The sequence below is a fragment of the Solanum tuberosum genome, unplaced genomic scaffold (assembly GCF_000226075.1).
Source record: "Solanum tuberosum cultivar DM 1-3 516 R44 unplaced genomic scaffold, SolTub_3.0 scf00161, whole genome shotgun sequence".
Lineage (NCBI taxonomy): Eukaryota > Viridiplantae > Streptophyta > Magnoliopsida > Solanales > Solanaceae > Solanum > Solanum tuberosum.
Window position 1 is genome coordinate 139,692 of NW_006239086.1, and position 10,105 is coordinate 149,796.

Below are 10,105 nucleotides of genomic sequence, written 5' to 3' on the forward strand. Positions count from 1 at the left end.
GTGCAAGCGCGTTGCGCGTGTATTCCATATTCAAAATATACAAGTTTCTAAAATCATATTAACATGTTGTTGGAAAATATATTTTTTTTAAATGTAAACCATTTTGTTCTAATTTTATAAAAATAATTCCATCAAACATACAATATAAATATATTTAACATAAATATATACATACAGACTCTTGTCGATGTTCAAGAAATGACTAATTAATTTTACATTTCAATGATGAGCTTCCATGATTACCAATGTCTCATTTGTCGAATTATTTGCATATCAGAAATACATCTTTCTCTCAGTGAACAATTAATTGGACACTAGATGAACAATTAAGTATGTGATGAAAGTAGCCTTAATTTCACTAATCATTATCAGTTCACCAAACAGAACACTATGTTTCTTTTTGAAGAAAAGGGGGCCAAAATTTGAAGAGCCTGAAAAAAGTCTGTGAAATTGTACCTGAAGGCTTGACATTTAAGAGAATCTGAAATTAACCCTTCCCATAGTTTAGCCTGCTTGTTGTTCTGTCTCTAGACCTTGATTGTTTTTTGCCACCTTAGCTTAGTCGAGGTGTAATTATTAAAGCGAGCAAGGATCCAAAATTACTAATTGAAAAGTATATCAAATGTCTTTGAATTGCAAAGGAGTTAGATCCATAAAAACTCGAAATAAAAGTAGGTGACCTCATCCGTTGTTATGCCAGAATACTATTTTTCTTCCATCATCTAAAATAAAGAGTACATTAATTCAAAAAGATCCACATTCTTCTTATATGTTTTCCATACATTATTTTTATATGGCTCTATAAACTTATTTATGCACCATTCACCTTTTTTACCCCATACTTTCATATTCACCCTTCTCTAAAGTGACTCTTCTTTCACAATATATCTCCATAACCACTTCATGAGTAAACTACCATTTCTTACTCTTATTCTATTTATTTCTAAATCTACAATTTTCTTCTCCAATGTGGCAGTGTCCCACTTTATTAGATGTATCAATTGATTTTCTTCAGCTTTTAATCCTTTTTTTCCTTCTCATTTATTCATCTTTTGTGCTACTTTTATAGTACTGAGGTAGAGTTATCACACAGTATTTGTTCCAATAATGGTAGCATACATGCAAGTCATTAGACAAAGTCGATCAATGCAACACAAAAAAACCATTACATACATGCAAAGGAATAATTAAAGAAAATCAAAGATATGATCCGTTCAACTTCAATCTAACCAAATTTGAACATAATACTAAAAAAAAAAGGAACAGAAAACAAATGAAATTACTACCATCACCTGTTACTTTGCCGCTATCGCCTTCCAATGATACTCATATATTTACCCACAAATGTTAGTGAATTGGAAAATTAAGAAGTGTGAAAGTAATTGAGCAGCAACCGAGAAAGAGAGGAAAATGAAGGGGGGAAAAAGGAGGTATGAGCAAGATTGATTGAAAAAACATATCTAGAGCTTGAACACACAGCAACAAAAGTGCAAACATCCTTGAAACTCGAGAGCAAGAACAGTAGCGAGGAGAAATCCACTGAAAGTAAAAAAAAAAGAAAGGAACCTACGAAAATTCAATTACATTCATACCTTTAGCGTGTGAAAGACATAACAGCCAACATGATGAACCACTTTCCTTGCTGCAGCAAAAGAAGGGAAAAAAATCAAGTACTCCATATAAAATGACTCGAGACAAACATCAAATAAATGCGAGTCCACAATCCACTTCTAAATTTCAGTCATTTTTTATAGCTTAAATTTTGCCACATGACGATGTAATTATGCACTTATTAGATAATAACAATGAAAAAATTAATCAAAGAGACATAACGCATATGTAGATCAAGTAAAATAACTAAAATATGTACTTGAAATTCTGGCCAGAAATTATATTAAAAAACAATAAGAAAGTAAAAAATATACAAAATATACCAAATTAGTAGCGATAATAATAAAGCAAGATCAGAAAAAATCCGTCCAATTCTTACCAAACAATAGCCTGAATCTCGGAGGTTTGTAGAGAGGATTAGTAAACAGTGAAGAAAAAAGATGTTAAGGCATAGTCATTCTTGATATCTAAGATTTTTGTGAGACAGTCTAACTTCTGCACTAATTAATTGTCTATATAGAGATTAAATTCATCAAATAAATACAATGCATGTGCAAATGAAGCAGTTAGTAACATACATGTAGAAATCTTTAGCTAGAAACTATATTCAAAAGAGTAGGAAACTAAGGTCCACATACCAAATTGTGATTACTTTTAATTACTGAATCTCAAAGAACTGAAGAGACCATCAGGCATGACCTCGTAAAAACTAATAAGAGCAAACAAAAATGAGACTTGAAGAAACAAAAAGGTAGACACGTGTCCAAGAAGAAACAAATCATGGGACTACAATTAAAGTGCAATACACGTGTCTACTTGAGAAGCTAAGAAAAATTAAATCGTTGATAATACAACTATCAACTTACGTAACTTTGTGTACAATTATGTGATGCAGAGTTCGTCCCATGCTTGTTTCATGACTTCAAGCTTGTCCCAATTTGTAGATGTAGATGAAGTTAAGCCCATGAGTCATCCGTCTTCTCTCCCTCGATATGTAGTTTTCCTTTTTTTAGAAGAAAATCAATGGGAGCAAAACTGAACACGTGTAACTATTTCACATTTCAATAAGCTATAGAGAGTAAATGTTGAATCTCTAACATTCTAATACTTCTAAAGTACAAAATCAGCACAATGTGAACGTAAAGGAAGAATCTAGAACTTAGAGAGAAAATATCTAAGGAAGAAGAAGACTCTATTATTGATCAAAAAACTATGGATTACAATGATAGAAGGGCTATTTATACATCACATTATCTGTTAGTAACTAACCTTCTTTTAACTAATATTTTGTAGGTTGTTATAACTAACTAATGGAAATGACTAGTTTACCCTTAACTAACTATAACCGTGTTAACACACCACTTGGCTTTTCATATCTCAACACTCCCCTTCAAGCTAGGTAGTGCAAAAATGTTTAGCATTCCTAGCTTGGATATAAGATGTTCATGCTGCAGTCTGGATAGTCCTTTAGTCATTATATCAGCAGGCTGTTTTTTGGTAGGTATGTAATTGACTTTGATTAGCCCCTGTTGCAACCTTTCTCTTATAAAGTGACAATCGATCTCAATGTGTTTGGTCCTCTCGTGATACACTGGATTTGCAGCAATCTATATTGCTGCTTTACTATCACAATATATCTGAACTGGTAATTGTATTTCAGCACCTACTTCTTTTAATAATCCAAGCAGCCACACTAGTTCAGACACGGTAGACGCAAGACTTCTGTATTCAGCTTCTGCTGAACTTTTTGAAACTATGGTTTGCTTCTTAGCTTTCCAAGACACAAGAGAACTCCCTACTTTGATCATGTATCCAGTTACAGACTTCCTGGTAAGTGGACAAGATGCCCAGTCTGCATCACAAAATGCAGTAACCTTTTGATCAGAGGAACTGGCTAATAATACTCCCTGTCCAGGTTGTCTTTTTAGATATTTCACCACTCTTAGTGCAGCATCCATATGTGACTTCTTTGGTTGCTGCAAGAATTGACTTAAGGTCTGAGTGCTGAATGATATATTAGGCCTGGTCATGTTGAGATACAATAATTTCCCTATTAACTTCTGATACATTGTTACATCTACCAAGGGATTTTCCTCCTATCCTTTATGTATATGATCATCATACAACTTAGATGTTAGTTTGACATTAATGTCAATGGGAGTTCCAGCAGCCTTGCTGCTGACAGATCAACTTTAGTTATAAGTTCCAGGGCATATTTCCTCTTATGCATAAGTATGCCATCAACTGACCTGATGAATTCAATTCCCCTAGATCCTTCATCTTAAATGCTTGTTGTAATGCTTTCTTTGTCTCTTCAATCATCTTCAGACTGCTGCCAGTTATTAACATATCATCCACATACACTAGTACAATCACAATCCTTTTCCTCTGATCTATTAATGAACAAAGAGTAGTCATGTGGACTTTGTTTAAACCTGAGTTTGATGAGAGCTTCTGTTAGCTTATGGTTCCATTGTCTTGGAGCCTGTTTGAGTCCATAAAGAGACTTTGTCAGTCTGCACACCTTCTCCCCTTGAGTGACAAAACCCTGAGGTAACTGCATGTAAATTTCATCTTCTAAATCACCATGTAAAAAGGCATTAAAGACATCCATCTGATGAATGTGCCTTTGTCTAAAGGCAGCCAGAGCCACTATGGTTCTCACAGTGACCATCTTAACAACAGGGGAAAAAGTCTCATGATAGTCTATCCCTTCTTGCTGACTGTAGCCCTTAGCAACCAACCTTGCTTTGAATCTCTCTATTTCACCAGTAGATTTGTACTTTACTTTGTATATCCACCTACAGCCTATAGGTTTCTTTCCTATTGGCAAGTCAGTGAGAACCCAAGTGTTATTGGTCTCCAGAGCATGTATCTCAGTTTGCATGGCCTCTACCCACCTTTTGTCTTTAATAGCTTCTGCATAGGACACAGGTTCTTGGACAGTTGAAGTAGCAGCAATATAACATTTATAAGAAGGAGACAAGTGAGCATAGCTCATGTAGTTGCACAGTGGATATTGCACATCCTCACTGATATTCAAGGAGACAAAATCTTGCATCCATGTAGGAGTATGTGTAGTTCTAGTGGACCTTCGGGTAGGTGCTTGGACAGCATCCTGTGTTGAGTCACACACAGTGGTATCAATAACCTGAGCACTTCCATCTTGTACCTGTTCTACTTCAGGCATATGAGAACTTGAAACTTCTTCACCACCTTCTGTAAGAACAACTTCATCATCACACCGTAGAGGCATATGAGAGAACTGATTAAAATCTTCATACATCACACCTGATCCTTGGACAGTGTCCTCAAACACAGTGTGAGTGTTCAGGCTATTCTCCTTCTCCTGGGTAAAGGGAAAGACATCTTCCCTAAAAATAACATCTCGACTGACAAAGAAGGACCTGTTGGTTATATCAAATAGTACATACCCCTTCTGAACATCTGAATATCACATATGAACAGCTGATCTTGACCTGGACATCAGTTTATCATGTTCACATAGATTTTTAGCAAAGCACAAGCAACCTATTGTTCTTAAATGAGACAGACCTGGTGAGCACCCATACAATCTCTCATAAGGAGTTTGATGATCTATCACACTACTTGGTAATCTATTGATCAGATATACTACTGCCAGAACACAGTGCCCCCAAAATGTCAAAGTAATTTTAGCCTGAAACCTGAGTGCTCTTGTAACATCAAGTATATGCCTATGTTTCCTCTCAGCAACACCATTTTGCTGAGGGGTATAGGGGCAAGATCTCTGATGTATAACTCCCAAATCTTTAAACATTGTATTGCATACTGAGTTAAGAAATTCAGTTCCATTGTCAGACCTTACCATTTTAACAGTCGTACCAAACTGAGTCTTAACATATTGCAAGAACAACTTAAGAGACACATGCATATCAGACTTAAGTTTGAGTAAAAAAATTCAGGTCATTCTTGAAAAATTATCCACTATTGTGAGAAAGTACTTGTTACCATCAAAGGTATGTGTGTTATAAGGACCCCATACATCAACATGTATCAACTCAAAACAAGCATTACTTTTAATACTACTTGAAGGAAAAGGTAATCTTGTCTGCTTAGCACAAGGACAAACTGTGCATTTAGAAACCTTACACATATTGTCTTTATTCATATCAAACATTCTAGCAAGGACTACAGAAGACACATGTCCTAATCTTTGATGCCACAATTATATACTGGAGAGCACTCTAGGAACAACCCAAACAGACTTCTTCACTTCACTTTCAGTTCCATGTGTCAACTGGCTTAACAACAAATACAATCCTCCTTCCTCTTTACCAACCTCCTTCACCTTTCCAGTGTAAAGTTCCTGGAAAACACAAAAATGAGGAAAGAAGGTGACTGAGCAACCTAATTCCTTTGTGATTTTACTTACAGACAACAAATTATGTTGAAAGTTTGGCAGGTGAAACACATTTGTAATGACACTGTTAGCTGACAAATCTCAAGTACCCACATGAGTCACTGTAGTAGTATCACCATTTGGAAGATAAACAATTTTAGGAGTATCAAGTTTTGTCACAGAATTCTTGGACAACATTTTCAAGTTAGACACCATATGATTTGTAGCACCCGTATCTATAATCCACACCTTATTATTTGCAGAGACAGAGAATGCTTTACCTGCAGTATTCACTGCACTGCACTGCAATCAGGTATAGCTTGATCTTGTTTTTGCTGTTTAAACATTCTAAGAATGTGATCATACTGATCCTTTGTGAACGTGCACCCCTGAAGTAGTTGCTTGACATCTTTCTTAGCTTGACTTAATTGCATATTAGCTTTAGTATTCTCAGCTATAGATTCACCACCAAAGCTATGATAAGGAGAACTTTCAACTTTCTTTCCCCACTCAGGAACCTATACATTAGTGTTGGAACCATAAGAGAAATGAGCCTGAGCTGCTGAAGATTGACTGTACTGTCCAGATTCACTTCCCTGACCCTTTCTTTTAGACTTGAAGTCAAGTGGATATCCTACAATTTTGTAACAAAACTCCTTACTATGTCCTTTACATTTGCAGAAATCACAAACTAGCAGATAGTTCTTCTTGTACCTTTGACTCACCCCTGAGCTACTACCAGCTTTGGAATATAAGGCAACAGATTCCATATTCATAGCACTCAGTCCCAAACTACTACTGGATGTATGAACTACTGCTTTTTGACTCTCATCTCCCACAATCATAGCATATGCATGATTAATGGATGGTAAAGGGTTCATCATAAGAATTTGGCTCCTAGCTTGGTGATATGATTCATTCAATCCCATTAAGAATTGATATAATTTCTGCCTATTCATATGTTCCACAAAACCTTTTGATTTTTCACAATTACAACAAGGAGATGGTACCAACACCTCAAACTCATCCCATAAGGTCTTAAGTCTTGTGAAATACACAGATACAGAAGCAGTACCCTATTGTAATGAAACTATATCTTTGTGCAAACTGTATGTCCTAGATCCATCCACTCTATCGAATCTTTCCTTCAAGTCATTACACACATTTAAAGCACTTGAAGCAAAAGCAATACCACTCAACAAGCTTTTAGAAACAGAATTCATTAGCCAGGATAATACTATAGCATTAACTCTTTCCCAATGTCCCCATAGTTCCTCACTATATACTTCTCTCCTACAACTCTCATCAATCAACCCTAACTTGTTTCTTCCTAACAAGGCTAGCTGAATCGATCTACTCCACAACATATAATTTTCAATGCCAAGCAATTGAAAAGAAATCAGGTTGATCCCACTGATATCAGTTGGACTCAAAAACAGAGGATGATTATAGTTGATACCTTGATTTGAAGAAGAACTGCCATTGTTATGAGCAGATGTACCAACATTTTGACCAATATTGAGATTCTGAGCCAGATCCACTGCTACATGATCAGGAGCCATTGATCAAACTCTGATTCAACACCTGACTGGAACTGCTTTGATGAATCTCTTTTCGCGGAAGCAAAAAAATGCAAATTTCAAACTGAAATCTGCCGCTGAAGGAAATCAGCAACAATGAATCGATGGATCTACAACGATCCTTTGATTCTAGATCTAACTCGTCTTCACCAGTAGCTACTGGGAAGAGAGCTCTGATACCATGAACGTAAAGGAAGAATCTAGAACTTAGAGAGAAAATATCTAAGGAAGAAGAAGACTCTATTATTGATCAAAAAACTATGGATTACAATGATAGAAGGGTTATTTATACATCACATTATCTGTTAGTAATTAACCTTCTTTTAACTAATATTCTGTAGGTTGTTATAACTAACTAATGGAAATGACTAGTTTACCCTTAACTAACTATAACCGTGTTAACACACCACTTAGCTTTTCATATCTCAACACAATGCAACAACCAAAAGGATTTCATCCATCTGATGAAGTGATGGCAAAATATAGAAATGCTTGCTGAAAGAAAAAGAATAACAGATCCCAACTTATCATTATCATACAACATTAGCAAAACGGGCATTTTAACTCTAATATTACCAAAAATCTGAATGAAAGGTATTTGCTGGAAGGAAAAAATAACAACATTCAACCTATCAGTATTACATAGCACCTGCAAGGCAAATATTTAAACTATGATATTACAAAACAACAGAATGAATGGAAATATAGAATTGGTAGACGATGGAATGACAAACATGAAGGAGTAAGGATACATAACATTCAGAAATAACTAAACTTCCTACCTCTTTAGTGTTCCATAATCATCCATATTTCTGTTTTGCTCCTGATTTAGAATGTACCCTGTTTTAAGTTTCAAAGATAATGTGGAATCACTGTCAAAGGGTCAAGGGTAAGTATATTTGTCGATTTTGTGCCGCACATGTTATATGTAGCCACATGTATAGTATTTTTGTCGGACCCATGTAGTAGCCACATGTATAGTATTACAAAGATGATGCAGAAGATTAATGTACATAACAATTATACCTAATCTATGAAATTCACTACTCCCCTAGGTATTTTTATGAAATTGGATTGGTACAATTGGATATTTGTACAACAACAACATACTCTGTGTAATCTCATCATCTCATAGGTGAGGTTTGAAGAGGACGGTGTGTACGCAGTCTTATCTCTACCTTCGAGGCTGGACGCACATGGATCTTTCTACTTACTAATTCCACTACTAATGTAGAATATTGTTGCCGCCTAATATTCAGGAGTAACAAATTGGATATAAATGGATGCTCAACAACCAAACAAACGTTCCACACCTGATAAGAAACGTGCTAAACAGAAATACTAGACGACGTGAGTTGTATAGACTTAGCATGGCAACTGAAAAGAATGCAATGTTCCAGCAACAACAAGTGACTTCAAAGTTGTCCTCTCCAAGTTACAATTCCTACAGTCTGGCCTTCCGCTTTTGAATCCATATGAAGGTTTATGTAATGGTACACGATTAACATGTTGTGATATTAAAGCACATATTATCAGTGCTAAAATAGCATCAGATAATACCTACATTTCAAATTGCTTTAACCTTTTTCTCCATTATGTTAAACCGATTTTAAATAGAACCCCTTCTTATTATAACCCTTTAGGAACAATGATGTAAATGAATGTTGTTCTTATTGACACTTATTTGCTAGCACAAACCAACAGGTAAACTTTAATTTACAATACAGAACTGCTTGAGCACCACAATATAAACTAAAAGGTATTGATGAAAAGTGAAAAAATAGCACCTACATGATGCTAACTTCCTGACATGCCTAAACTTGTTTGTCACATACTACTTGCCTACCCAAGTGTTAGGACGAACTAAACCTCTTCTCAAACCATAATGTTATGAGCTTACAATAGAATCATCGAAGAGAAGACTTTCATGACCCAATCTAACTGTTGGGCCCGTGCTTGCACGGGCTGCCTTAATCTAGTTATATTTACTCTTATATTAGAAAAGGCTTGATTCAACATGCCTGCTTCATTGCTCTCAAGGCTATTTTTGTCTTTTTAGTTCCCTATATAATTACGTGTCTTCCTCCTGTGTCATCAATTTTGTCTTTTCAGTTCCCTATTGTGACTACGTGTCTTTCTCCTGTGTTATCACTCTTATACATTATTCTGTATCTTCTTCATTTATACTCCACCGTCTCTGCACATCAAAGTTCTGTTCTTCACTTCAGCATTCTCCAGGTAAGGCTCTTTCATTTTTCAATTGAGTTTTTTTTGTGTCATCTTTCTTTTCGTCAAAGTTGAAGTTCCAAATTTGATGTGGGTGTGTGAATATTTGCTTATTTTCCTATTTGGGTTTGTTATTGATGTTCGATTATCCTTGATTTTTGTTGTGTTTTCTTGCATGCAATAATTAATTTGGTCTTTTCCCGTCGGAATTAACTTAATGGGTTTCTTTATTTTAGTGGGGGTTTTCTTTGGGATGTTGGTGGGAAGAGCTTCCGAACGAAATTTCATGGGACCTTCATCCCCTTCT

At 35.6% G+C, this 10,105-nt stretch overlaps 1 long non-coding RNA gene across 1 annotated transcript; it reads right to left on the minus strand.

Moving 5' to 3' along the window:
- Positions 1-359: 359 nt before the first annotated feature.
- On the minus strand, positions 360-8,610 carry LOC102584858 (uncharacterized). Its single transcript, XR_367724.2, has 3 exons — positions 8,355-8,610; positions 2,478-2,614; positions 360-1,642 (listed from the first exon to the last, which is right to left on the minus strand). It is a non-coding gene; the product is annotated as an uncharacterized lncRNA (long non-coding RNA).
- Positions 8,611-10,105: the final 1,495 nt, after the last annotated feature.